Consider the following 13440-nt stretch of genomic DNA (forward strand, 5'->3'; position numbering starts at 1 on the left):
ATGGAGTTATATCGGTGGTAATATCTAATGAAGCTAGATATCTATATGAGCGCCCAGAAGTGCTTTGTAGCATGCGAGCTGCTTGCCATGGCGGTTATGCGGATACTCTTATATCTGGAACTTGTCGGGTGGACTAGAACAACACTCTCCTGAAATTGAATTTAATGCTTAATATATATATCTGGTAATGTTTAAGGAGCCAAAGTGGATTAGAAACTTCCAATAAACCGTCATTCCAGCATTTTTAACTTTCTTGACTTAATCGAAAATGAGACATTACTATGAGCTGGTAGCTACCATTCTTCTAATTGCATACAAGCTTCAGTAATTCGCAAGGCAAGTGGATCTTTTTGAACAAGAAGAAACGCGTGATAGAGAAGTAATAGTTTCATTGATTGCCTGTACTTTGCTCTTGAGCAGATGGGATAACATCGATTATCCTAGCAATTAAAAATTTTACTACCGATCTTTTATGTCGTGATAGTGTGTACCTCCAATGGCTATGGGCGTTCTCATCAAGGGCATTACAGCATTCTTATCAAACTTCAGTACATCACGGACATGACAAACTATTGTGTGCCCGCTACTATCCACGTAGGACCTGCTTGCACGCAAGGGTACAACTGAACCAAATATGGATAGCTGTAGAGAATACGGGTTACCCATGACCACCTGTGGTCTGCTCCTATCTATTTCAGTCAGTCAAGCAAACGCTGTACGGGCACTACCTTTTGTAGGGTAGAAAGGTCCTTTCGGCCGGGGATAGCTAGCGGTCTGGTGAAGATATTGGGTTCACCTAAGCTCTATCGATGGTCATTTCATCCTGTCGGATGGGCTCATTCCATTTGATTGGAATTAAAATCGAGAAAAATAAGAACATTCATGTTTTCTTTTATGCAAATTTAAAACAGCATGAAAATATATAAAATTACTCCAAAATGAGTACGTGATGAAAATAGCAAAAACGGAATCCAAAAACTTAGCCTACTATTGGGATGTGATATTGCAAAAGAAATATTATCAAAACGGCTAATTGAACACGCTCGAATTTGTAGTTAAAATGAGTTTGGAGACTTAATTAGAAAACATTTAAAACGTTCCAAATACTGAAGATAAACCAAAAGCTATTTTGAGCGGTTTTACAACAATACAAGTCATGAACATGATAAGAGACAAATTTTGCAGTTTTAAATACAAATAAGTATTGGAGGATGGTTAGAGGACGTGATAAAAGAAAAAGTTCCGACCATTCTTTGGGAAACGTGAACGAATTTACAGAATGAAAGGTGAGTAATTCACAGGCAATGGGGGGAAAGTGAAGGTCATGTGACAAGCGAGAGAGATGAAGAAGCCATTCAAGCGATAAAAACAGTAGTGTACAACAACACTTAAAATGAATTGAAGGTCATTTGGGAATCAGCATTTAATTGGATTCAAGTTGACATAACTGGCTCAATGGCTGACTGGAACGTCGTGCAGATGCGTACACATACAAATGCACATATCTTTGTGTGAATAGCAAATGTTATGCTCTTAAATGTTTCATACAGCTCCCGCCGCTCAGTCAGTCACCGCAACAACAAAAAATACAAATCAACGATGAGAGACGAAAAAGTAAAATACAAATGGCAACATTTACCAAATACAATTTGTGAAGTTGTAAAAGCGTTAGTATGTAGGTTTTACTGGTTACTGTTAGGCAACATATAACAACACTCAGGAATCAGAAACACGCGCACGCACACACTTACACATGTAAACATAGTAATGCGATGACCTAACAAAAGTGCCTTTTCGAACAATTCGAAGTGTGAGTCAGACAGTTGGAGGTGGAAAGGCGCCCTACAAAAGTAATGTACAAGAATGACATGAGTACACGCCTATGAAGAGATCGGGTGGTGGGAGGTGGTCGGTGTTGCAGGTCAGCAACTTTTGCAAAAGATGTCACACAGAGTTCAGTTTAATTAAACGAGAATGATTTATGGCCACGACAATGCACAGGACGACATTTTCCAATTGTAATATGCGCATATGTTTGAGTGTGTTTGTGTGTGTGTATGTTGGCGTGCAAATTTGTATGTCTCACGTTACGAGCCACTTTGAGTGTAACCATTTTACAGGCTCTATTGTTAAGTTATAAAGTGCTTATTAAAAAATTGAGGATGATTTGATACATAAGATAAAATAGATTTTAATGAGGACGTGGTCAGCGTAAAAAGAGCATTGTACTAGTGGCTCTTAAAGCTATTGAAAGGTCAGCTCTCGAATATGATTCCCGATGAAGATACCCCGAACTGGAAAACGTCGCTCGCTCCATACATTTTGAGGGAACTATACTACGATCGACGGGAAAACAGCAACGACCTCAGGAGGACGCCTGATTGGAATATAAATATAGGTAATTTTATTGGTTTGGCTTTCTGGCGGGAAAGGTAATGGTTTTTATTCGGTGAGTCCTCCACTGATATTCTTGGTAAACTCTCGGAGCCAGTGTAGCGATCTCAGGCTTTCTCTACAATTGTTCTAACAGTCAAGAAGCCTCACAAAATATCTGCTGGTCAAGGATGTTGCCAAGCGAACCACAAAGGGGACGCCTACTTTGGCAAAACTACCTAAAACGTTTGGACAATGCTACACAAGACATTTGCTACAAGAGATAAGGGATGATTAAAGTAGATAGGTCCGGTGGCAAGCAGCGGAGATCTTCGTACAACATCGAGCATGCTTTTAAGACAAAGAAGTCAATACTGAACGATCGGCTGATTGATAAATTTTCTAACGCATATTATGACCTTCTTCATCTTTATCCCGATCAAAATAGATCATTCAGATGGCTAGTAGCGCCTTTGTTAGCTCTAAAGCCTATCAAAACTCCAGGTAGAAGTACGGTGGGAGCTGATCTAGAGCAACGGAAGTAAAGCGATGGGTATTATATAAATAGCTCGGGTTAAGCTATAAATTCAGACCGTTCCATCGAATCAGCGACCTTCAACCGTATATTACCGCTACAAATAATGCTTTGGATGAAAGACTAGCAAGTAATTTCCCTACCAGGAATTAAAAGTTTTTTTTCGGATGCATAAGCAGAAGCTCTGATCTGAGCACTGATCTCAATGGTGGTGAGGTCTAGACAGCCTCAAATTTTTTCAGAATAACATCTAAGCTGGTAGGCGAACCATGTATGATGACTAGTAAAGAGAGATTCTTTAACAACTTGCACTCCTGAGCAGGTGGACTACGTGCGTGCTAAGCAAAAGAGATCTATTTTATATTACTTAGCAATAGGGAGCCAGTATCATCGTTTAATGGCCTACTATGGCAATAGAACAATATGGAGATCGATAGAGCTTCTGATTTTCAGTGGTAGCTGACACTCAACCTAGTACTTAGTTTAATGTTTACTCTTATCGTGAAAATCCACCCAAAAAGTTGATGAGAGCTCATAGCTTTTTTTTTGACCTCACACGCTTCAAAGAACTTTTAAGAAAAGAACCTTCGATCTATGCTGACTTCAACGCCCTTGAAAATGTCAATACAAAACTATTATTTTTTATATTCTCTCGTTCTTAGGCCCAAGGTGCTGTATGGTGTCAAAATAACAGTGCGGCATAACAGTATTTTCCTAACCGGATTGACTCGCAGCAGTGGTGACCGTGTACAAACTGTAAACCTCATTACTATGCAGTAGAAGAAAACTAATCAGCTTGAAACCCTTATCTATTTTTACTGTACAAGATGACCCCAACGGGTTAAAGGGCTTAGAATATTCCCGCGGTAGGCATGCCTGTCATAAGAGGCGAATCAAATCCACTGTCCTGAATATTCGATGGGTAAAACAATCGTTCCCGGTGCAATCGGGCTAGTACCAGAAGATGCTGTTACCGGAACATGCTGAGTTTTATGTTGACTTTGATATTCAGTATCATGGCACTCGACTCCACAACATCATCACAAGTCTTAACGAAGGCTATAGTTAAAGTAAGCGGTAGCCTTTGAGTTGAGAATTGCTGAGAGTCAGGAAAGATATTTTGTCTATGAATAAGTTGTATGTCAGCCTAATACTTTTGGTGCATACTGTATGAAATTGGGCCAAATTTGCATCCAATATTACATTCCTCTTTATTTGTATGCATATATGTTCAGCTGTGTTTTTTTGTATATTTCCGAATTTTCAATTTTTATTTCCACTTAAACATTTCTTTGCATTCATTTGCACCTCCCTAAAACGTAAAGTCCTACACAATTCTTAGTCCACCACCAGCGCATATGTGGGGGCTTATATGCGTTTTATGAAATAATCATTGACATAAGGCACAAATTTCATTCGCCATTTGATTCTTGGATCGATGGCGCCTAGAAAGAAAGCGTAAGTTCATATCCAGTTTGGTATATTTGCATGACCGTATGTATGTTAATAAAAGCTATTTTCTCATGTAATCCATATTATGTCAGCTACATAAGCCGGAGATGGCCTTAGCGGCTCTGTGAGAGTTAAACTGATAAATGTTATATTTTATATGTGTTTCTCGAGAGCAAATTTCTTATTACGTTTAGTGGCATAAAAGAGATATTAATCACATTTTGTACAAAAAAGTGTACATCTAGAAAAGTTAGGTTCTTAAATTCTCTAAAGCTCGCCCAGAAATTGACGCTAAACCGCAAATGTAACTTCACATAATAAAAGTTACTTCGGGCATTTTGATCAATTCCGACAAAGCATTGTTTCAATCTCAACGTATTTCCGATTGTAAACTATAATCATTGAGTTATTGGTCTATTTCTTGTTATTATCGCCGAGCCATTTTTATCGGCTTAGTATCGACGGGTTATAGAAGTTTAATCGGATTTATATCGAAGTTTTATCGGCATCTGTTTCTTAACAAACCAATGGGTCGTCGTTATTAATCATTAAAACTTCTATAACCAAACGGTGATACATCGATAATAAAGCGACACATTTTTGGTAACAAATCGATATCACGCGTATAGCAAATTCGATACCTTTTTAATACCAATTCCATAACTTTTCGTCGTTAATAAATCATTAAAGCTTCTATAACAAAACGGTGATACATCGATAATAAAGCGACACATTTTTGGTAACAAATCGATATCACGCGTATAGCAAATTCGATACTTTTTTGATACCAATTCCATAACTTTTCGATAGCAAATCGATTGCTTTTTCATAACAAAACGATATCTTATTAGTATTATGTTGATAACTTTTCGATGAATAATTGTTTAATTTCCAAAGTAAATCGATAACTTTTCGATAAAAAACCGATTATTTGCGAGTAAAAACCCGATAACTCATCGACAAACTCTGTTATCTATACCAAAATTATAGCATGTCAGAACGAAAATTCTCCAAGAACGAAAATCGATACTGATGATGGCACAACGCCGAAACCGGTTTGTCGTGAAACCAAATTTGACAAGGGATGATGGAAAATCTTTCCAATATACATCATTTCTACACCCTGTCGAAAAATCAACAAAAAAATGCAAGTCAAAATTTGTAACAATTATATAATAAATTGATAAATCATCTGTACCTGGTCGATAACAGACCTATACCAAACCTTTCCTTCGTTTTCTTTCTTTTCCTTTGCTTTATTTTCCTTTCTTTCCTTTAATGTCCTTTTCCTTTCCTATCCTTGCCATTCGTTTCCTTGTCTCTCCTTTGCTTTACTTAACTTGCCTTAATTTGCTGTCTGATTGTATGCCTTTATGAACTTCGATCAAATATAGCGACGCGCTCATAAAAAGTTGCATTGGAAGCTCCTTTAATACATCACATAAGCTCTTAGCCGCAGTATTGTGTCAAAGTAAATTGTTTCTGATGTTGAAATTCGTTCAGCATGAGTTACACCTATTTAGAAAGTAAATGACCTCTTCTTAAAGTTCAGTCGTACATTCGAAAACAGTAAAATTATTTTGGTCGTTTAAAAATTATAGCAAAATTATTCAAACTAATTAAAGCAACGGTAAACTATACCATTATACATATTTCCGTATTATCTACTCCCCATCAGGCCTCAGATTAAACGTTCATCTCCAATAACCAACAGCGCGCATCAGAGTGTAAATGTAGTACAAAAAACACCCGCACATGTCACAAACTCCTTTGCCCTTTTCTTGCTACATCCGTTTCCGTACCGTGAAATTTGTAGTTGAGGCGTTCAAGCTTGTCCGCCTGCATATACCACCCATCGATGTTGCCTATTGTAGTGGTCAGCACACTGTGGTCTCGTGCTTTAAGCAGCACACGCAACCGCAAAACCATTAACGCGGCTCAGAAGCCGCGCAGCTCAACCGCGTGTAACTCCATTCTCATGTCTGTCTGTGCGAAAGCACGTAAAAGAGCGGTTGACCGACTTGCGCTGAGGGAGGGCAGCTGATAAGCCGAATATACACCTCAAGTTCAAAGAAAAATTTAAAGAAATGAAATGAATGCTTCTAAAACTTTCTTCCGGTCCACTGTGTGAGCCAAATTTTATGGAATATGCAAGCTTGTGTTAGTAGCGCTGAACTTCAACTGCTATCTGATTTAATCGATTTTTACTTCCGGCAAGCTTGTAGTCATTTGTTGTTGTGGGAAGCTTACTCATGTCAGGAATAATCTCTTCTGCACGCGTTCATACTTATATAAGTATATGTAAATTTAAATTTGGGCACATTCGGATGGATTTTGTTGTATCTTTTGTATCTACATCTTTCCTTGCATACCCAAATAACTCAGTTGAACATTTCTGCTGATTTTACGGTGAAGCGATTAAAACGAGCCCAGCGAGCAGTCAACCGCAAAGCGTCACAAGCGCACGTAAGCAATGATGTGGCACGCAAAGTGGAAATGGAAGAAAAGTGAAATTTTGCTAGGAAAATGTATGCTAAATAATAAAACATGAGCGGCGACTAAGTTGCTGATCGAGTGATAGAAGAGGAATGTTGGCTGCCCTGTCAAATAAGGGGTGGGTTAAAACAGGAGGTGGGTAAGTGCTTGGCAAACACTATTACTTTCGAAAGAAAAATGCGTGACGATGAGTGAAAGTAAAATATTAAAAAGTTCGATAACATTTAAAAACAAGCTAAGTCATTGGACTCCGGAAAGAAATCGCAAAAATGTTCAAGGTATATTTTTAGGCGCTGAGTGTTGTGAATTTTACATATATTGCATACACGGCAAATTGCCACTATTTAAAAACCTTTTTCGTTCTTTTGTTTTTGATATAAAATAGAACTCGTAATCTAGAATGACTATAGCGGGTGAGAAAGCCTACTATTATACCAAATAAAAATCTATTTATAAAACTTATGTCAATGCAAAAATAGTTCAAGTCCCATTTAAAACTAAAGTGATGACCAGATCAAACGTTTTTAATATGAGAAATTCTTTATCTTCACCTTCCACTACACCAGGGACGAATATAAGAACTAGAAGAAAATATTTAAACTGTAAAATTCATCTTAAATATACGGAATCCTGGGCAGAAATCTCTCTTAGCTGTTCGAGACTTGTTACCTTTAGAGACAGGCACCAGTCGATTGCAGTTAAACCCTAACAGAACATATTATTATTCCAGAAAACAATAACTTCGCGCTTTGGTAGAAGATTTGTTTATAAAAAACCGATATATTTTCAATAAAAAATCGATATAACGCCGATAATAATGCTCGCTATAGTAAACCGATAGACTTTTGATAACAATTTACAATAAAACATCGATAACTTTTTAATAACATATCGATAATAAGCCGATGACACGTCGATAACTAATTAGTAATGCACCGATAACAAATCCAAGGCTTTTCTATGAAAACCGATTACTTTTTGATAACATACCGTTAGTTTTGTTGTTAAATAACCGATAACTTTGCTGTATTAAATATATATTATTTTGGTAATATACCGATAGCTCTAGATAAAAAATCGATACAAAATGTTCTATGTCGTCGATACACTCCAGATAGAAAAGTAATATCATACCTACATGACCATCTATTGCATTCCTGAATTCTATCTACGATCACATATCATCTACCTTACAGCATCCACCACATTTCGCCCTAAAAGAGTAAGAAGTGCCTTTGCAGACTACCACGATGCACAGTTTTCGAATCTCTGAGCCACTAAAAACCATTGGCACTCAGTGTTCTTCAAGAAGTAGCTGAATCCTAAAATTCTTTTTATATACTTAGTTTTATGGTCTATTTTTGATATTTAATAAAAATTTCGAAGTCTCTTAATGTTGCAAACTTGAATTTTTTGACAGTGAATTCTCTATCAGTTTTCGAAGTTCCTGGATAATTGTAATAAAGAGTAGTTACACCTTCTTTCCCAGGATACTGCGCAAAAATTTCAGGCTAAGAACCCCGGGAAAAATTCATCGAAACATCGCATCAAAGACTCTACTTTGTCCAAAAGAGATCGCAAGCTAACAACAACTGAGGTAACATTTTACCAGAAACAAATAATTGTAGGTTTTTTGAAAAGAGCGTCGTCGGTTTTTGTTTTGCTAAAAAAGGATTCAGACAAATTATTTTTTGACCCACGGCTTGTTATCGATAGCGAATTATTGTCGTTGAGTTACCGTTTTGCCCTCGGCTTGTTATCACCCAGTGAATGGTATCTTACCAGCTTGTTAAAGAAATGTTTCATAACAAGCCGATGAGTTATCGATAACAAATCGAAAGCAAGCCGATAAAAAATTTGGGTAACAGCGATAACTTTTCAATATCAAAACGATAACTTTTTGATGAAAAATAAATAACTGCTCGATAAGTAGGCGTGCGGCCACCGTAGTGTGATGGTAGCATGCTCCGCCTACAACACCGAATGCCCTGGGTTCACACCCCGGGCAAAGCAACATCAAAATTTTAGAAATAACGTTTTTCAATTAGAAGAAATTTTTTCTAAGCGGGGTCGCCCCTCGGCAGTGTTTGGCAAGCACTCTGATTGTATTTCTGCCATGAAAAGCTCTCAGTGAAAACTCATCTGCACCGCAGATGCCTTTCGGAATCGGTATAAAACAGGTAGGTCCCGTCGCGCCAATTTGTAGGAAAAATTAAAAAGGAGCACGACGCAAATTGGAAGAGAAGCTCGGCCTAAAATCTCTCCGGAGTTTAGCGCGCCTTATATGTATTTTTTTTAAGTAGGCGATAACTTTTCGTTAAACTTGTTATGCCATATCGATTACTATTCAATAAATAATCGATAACTTTTTGATAGCAAATCGATAAATTTTTGATACAAGTTATTAATTTTTTTATCGAATCTAAAGTTTTTTGTTATCCTATCGATAATTTTTAAATAAATGATTGATAACTTTTCGATTACAAACAAGCTCGTCGCTAAGATTCGGTAACTCATTTATATCCTTTGCTATGGATAGAAAATCTCTACAGCACAACGCTCTGAATTCCCCCCAATACCGTCAGCCCAGATGTTTGCCCATCAACAATATTTTCGTTCGTATGCTCCTTAAAGTATGCTACATTTCAAGAGTTAATAATTACACATACTAAAAAGTCCTTACTTGGCATTTTGCAATTTATCAAAACTCCGCAAGCCCCGCAACCAACCCTCATCATACCCTTAAGGTGCATACTTCATCATTTCAATTTTCTCTTCATATCCCACTTGCATTGAAATCAGTAATTCAATCATTAGCTGAGAGCGTTAATTGAGTTACGCTTTGGAACTTTACCGACACATGGAAGTAGTAAATATGTACAAAAGTGTATAAAGCTTTCGAATAAGCGAACATTTCGGCAGTTGGGCAGCTGTCCAATATGCAGAGTAATATAGTGAAACAAGAAAATGAGAAATTGTGAAAGGTCTAAGGGTCTATATAGGCACTTACTTCCTATAAATGAAAGCTGACCATGCATAAAATATGTAATTTAACAACAAAACAAGCAAAATAGTAAAACATGATCCAAATAGCATCGCATGTAACATATACAGCGAACAAGCACCCCTTTAGGGAAATATGTGATTGCAGAACAACTAGAATACTTTTTTTAAACCACGAGCAATTTGGTATTACGTTTGTATTAAGATTGCTTGACCATTATTTTAGCATGGATTATTGATTTCCGACAAGGATGATCTATGGACTAATACCCAATCATACAGTCACAAGTGCATATGTATGAATGTGTAAATATGTATGTTCACATGGCAAAATGCCAATCTATAATTCATCAACTTAATTAGGATTACGAACACCTCAAAGGCAAAGTATTAATAAACGAACATGAAAACAAACGGCTGTTTGTTGTACAGTAATTATGTGTGAGAGAAAGTATGTATGTGTATTTGTATATAATTACACACACATATGCATAGATCTTTTATGTTAGAAACATGTACTTGCCCATGGCAATGAAATTGTAAAAGGACAAATGATTATGAGGCATCAGCGGAAAGGCAGAAGGATGTAAATGAATAGCTAAGGTAATGAAGTGCAGAGGGGACAGACCTAACGCAGCAAAAGCTGTTTTGATATGTATGAGAGGTGTGTAACAGAAAATTAATTTATTGTTTACATAAAACAACAACAAATAGCCTTAATTTTTACAAGGAATGAGTGAACTTACAATTCGGGGAAGACTTTTCCAGTCACATATACACTTATGTAGGTACTCTGTGCTATTGAGTGTCGATTTATCCTTAGCATAAAGGAGCCAAATAATTAATTTTCACAGTACCTGAATTTAGGAGGAGGAAGTTAAGAATGGATACAGTGATACGAAATATGGAGATACTCCATGAAAATAAAACAGTTTGGTTCCACCCTGCAAAAATCGCGAGCACTCTATGCATGCATGTATGGAGTACTCGCTATGGACCAAGCGAGTGCTCCAAAATTAACCACAATTCATACAAAACATATGGTCCAATTAACATTACGATGTCCTAGGACTGGACCATATACTCCAGCTCCGCATTACATCAGAGTAATCCATGGAGTACCCACAGTCCTATAAACATCGTGTAGTGGTATGTACTCCAGTATGACACAAGTGTACCACATGATCCAACGATTTTGCAGGGTATCCCAACTTTGCCTTACATTCTTTTACATTTAGTCAAATTATTCATGGCTTAAGGCCATTCATTTTGCGTCTCCTCATCACTCTGCCTGGTTCTCTATTTTTTCCATTCCCTGCTACTATTTCTTCCTACGCTTTGGTTGTTTATCGGTGCGTACTACTAAATCTCCCTTTCTCTCTGCCACTCTTTCCCTTCTTTAGATTCCATTAAGTCATTGGATGATTCCATCTCGTCAGCGTCCATACAGCTAACACAGCTTTAGATGTCGAGTATATAAAGGCAAACCGCATGAAATCCCATTATACAATGCCCTGTGGATAATTGAGCTTTTGTAAATGCTAATAGCTTCATTGAGTGCTCGGAATTAACAAGGGGCCAGAAAGACTTCGATACACGGTAAGTCCGTCCAGCGTTTGCTAAGCTTATTCAAGACATGTCCATATCGTCGGTGCCCTTTAGTGCCATGATATCGGCCTGACAGTTGTTAGCTATATATTTAAACCCTTTTTATCATATAGTTAAATGTTAACGCTAGTAAGGGCAAGCAATCTCTTACAGCCCTCGACCTCATGGTAACAGAGCTTATTGCTTTGATAGCTACTTGACTATCTGTTTAGATGCTATATTCTCTAACAGTTACATCGACAAATAGCATCGCATCTACGTCATCCTTAATATACTCCACCCCAAGCCTTTCGTCCAGCCTGGATCTCTCCGTGAACAGGTTTACCAGATTTCCTGCACATATCAAGAGGTGAGTGAAGCAAAAGAGCGGACGCAGGAGCACAGCAGTCTGCTCTGCCACTGATTAGCGTCGAAGTCGATAAAAATACTGGAGTGCCCGTCATTTTCCGTAGTGCCAGTACAGGCGTTGTACCGCTTATCGCAACCACCGGTAATCGCTACACTGCTTTCAACTTTTAACCGTGAAAGAAGTGTCTTGTATCTTAGACTTTTAGAATATGGTGCCTGTAGTTGCGCTTCCAGACGTATCGATGCAGATGGGTGCTATAGTAAAAATACCTGGTTTCGTTCAAAGTTATTGGGTTATTGGGCAAGTACTATTAGAAAAATCATTTCGGCTCAGCTCGAAAATGCTGAAGCATTCTCCTACAAGACATCAATGCATTTCTCATCAGAAGGGATAGTTTCGCCTTTTTCAAGGTAATTGCAGTATAAAGGGGAGCACCAATGAATACCTCATTGTATTCTAAAATTCATTCACTAGCAGCTGCAAAAAGGTTTGAAAGTCTTCCATGTTATGCAAACTTATAAGATATCTTGGAAGCGGAGTGAAATTACCTCAAATTTATCAAAAGTCAAAGGTGAGGTAATTGGAAGCTACATAAGTGGCACCTATCAACTGATTGATCAATTCAGAACATGTGCCACAAAGAGTAATTTCTGTGTATAAAAGGGCTTCGTTGGGAGGAGAAAAACTTCCAAGCCTAAGCTATATTGAGTAGTTATTGAATATAATTTAAGCTTCACAATACTGATATTTCAAATGTGAAAACATAGCAAGAGAATGCACCAAAATTCTTTTTAAGCCAAAATTAAATTTTATAACAAAATAGTAATTCACCAAAAAAACCCCAATACATACACAAGTATTTATTAATATTCAAATGCAAAATTATATGAAAATATTAATAACTTAGCTTGGAAAATTCGTAGGAAAACACAGAGCATACCACAGACATTTCTGAGTTTGGTATTTGGCAAACAACAAAGTGATTGGGCGTTAAAACAAACGAGAAAGTCGTATTGATGGACTACATAGCATTTTAGTAGTATTTGGGTATTATTTAAGCTATTATGACTTAGTGTCCTGAGAAAGCTAGGACTGCAGCTACAGCCATTTCGTAGATTTGGTGCAAATACAAAATTTTAAGTCCCAGAGATGTTCATATCAAATTTAATATGAATTTCTATCAGTATTTTGATCTTCGCGTTTTTGTTGCATCTGCTCGAATGGAATAGCCGTTAGCCAGGTATATAAAGTGCTGTCTTCCAAAAGCAAACTAAAGCTGCTAGATTGAGAATAAAAGCTTTCCTAGCCTATAGCGTCTACGGCATATTACCAATGAACTGGGTGGAAAAAATTGGAGAAGTCCTGATCAATATTTGAAGCTTATGTTGAGAGCGGTTTGGAACTAAAGTTGTTTATTTGATAATTCTAAATACTGCGGTAACTCTTTTTTAATACGCTTGTATTTGTATGTATGTATGTTTCATATGAAACAATATAAAAAAGATTACGTATACGCACTGGTGCGAGTCTCTTCAAGTGGTGTGGATATGTTTGCGTGCATTTGGTTGGTTTTTAATAAAACTTGCTTATACATTTCTAAAATGTAAGTGAGATTATTTTGGTC

The sequence above is a fragment of the Eurosta solidaginis genome, chromosome 3 (genome assembly GCF_040869045.1).
Source record: "Eurosta solidaginis isolate ZX-2024a chromosome 3, ASM4086904v1, whole genome shotgun sequence".
Classification (NCBI taxonomy): domain Eukaryota; kingdom Metazoa; phylum Arthropoda; class Insecta; order Diptera; family Tephritidae; genus Eurosta; species Eurosta solidaginis.